We start from the raw sequence: 1,497 nt of genomic DNA, 5'->3' as shown, positions 1-1,497 counted from the left end.
TGGGATGGTATCAAACTGAAAAGCTCTTCACAGCAAAGAAAACAATCAATACTGTGAACAGAGCTCCACTGGCTGCTTTGAAATTCCATCTTTGCATTGTTCCTGGGTCCAGCTCCCCATGGCTCTCCCCGAAACAACCTCTGCCATGTGTCTCCTCCACCATGGACTCCAACAGCTTTATCTCCAGAGTCCCTGAACTCTAGTTTCCTTTTTAACCCACTGCATCCATCACAGGCCTGCCCCAGCATGTCAGACACAACTGTGGATACTAGCTCCGACATCACCACTAAGGACTTAAAGGAGAAGAAGGACATTTTGGAGGAGGCAGAGAATGTAAGAGATACCCCTGCTACTGGGAATGCTAATGAGGAAAATGGGAAGCAGGAAGCTGATAATGAGGTAGATGAGGAAGGAGGGAGGAAGGTGATGGTGAGGAAGAGGTTGGAGATAAAGATGAGGAGGCAACTGAAGATGAAGAGGATGATGTTGATACCAAGAAGCAGAAGACCAATGAGAATGACTAGACATCCAAAAAGGAAAAGTTAAACTAAAAATAAAAAGGCCGTTGTGACCTATTCACCCTCCACTTCCCGTCTCGTGGTTACCTTCCAGTAAAGAGGGCTACCCACCTGCCCACCCACTCACCCACCCACCCCAGACAGTACCACCCTCAGATGACACGGGCTCTCCACTACCCAACCAAAACTACAAGGTGAATTTGCAAAAGGGGAGGAAAAAAAGAACCGAAACTTCTAAGGCCATGCTTTTTTTCTTGAAAGTACTTTAAAAAAGGAAAATTTGTATTTTTTATGTACATTTTATATTTTTGTACATATTGTTAGGGGTCAGCCATTTTTAATGATTTTAGATGACCCCAAACCAGCCTTGGGAGTATTCTCTGTCCCACTTTTGACTTTACTTGTAGTGTTCATTATAACCTCAAAGGAGGGGGAAAAAAAAACTTGTTAAAAAAAAATGCAAAACAACAACAACAAAAAATCTATTCTGAGCATTCCAGTAACTTTTTTTTTGTGCTGTGCTGTAAGTAGTTGGTTTGTATGAGGCCAAAGATAAAAAGTTTTTTTTTTTTTCCCCCAGTGGAACTGAGCTACATCCCCAGCCTTTTTTTTTTTTTTTTTTTTTTGAGACAGGATCTCGCTGAGTTCCTTAGCACATCGCTTTTGCTGAAACTGGGTTTGAATTTGCAATCCTCCTGCCTCAGCCTCCCAAGCCTCGCCTGGCTTCTCCTCCCCCCCCTCTTTCTTTTTGTTTATGATGTTGCTGTTTATTTTTTTGGCCTATTGATGTATGTGTGAAACAATGTTGTCCAACAATAAACCCGAATTTTATTTTGCTGAGTTGTTCTAACAGCAACAACAAAAAAAGAATGTGAATAAGAGCCTATAGAATGGGAGAAAATTTTTACTACCAACACCTCAGATAGAACATTAACCTCCAGGATATACAAAGAACTCAAATAACACACACACACACACA

At 41.5% G+C, this 1,497-nt stretch overlaps 1 pseudogene; it reads left to right on the top strand.

The window, feature by feature from the left end:
- Window positions 1-246: 246 nt before the first annotated feature.
- Window positions 247-524, top strand: LOC114090562 (prothymosin alpha-like; annotated as a pseudogene).
- Window positions 525-1,497: the final 973 nt, after the last annotated feature.

This window comes from Marmota flaviventris, chromosome 15 (assembly GCF_047511675.1).
Source record: "Marmota flaviventris isolate mMarFla1 chromosome 15, mMarFla1.hap1, whole genome shotgun sequence".
Lineage (NCBI taxonomy): Eukaryota > Metazoa > Chordata > Mammalia > Rodentia > Sciuridae > Marmota > Marmota flaviventris.
This window is presented reverse-complemented; position numbering and strand designations above follow the sequence as displayed.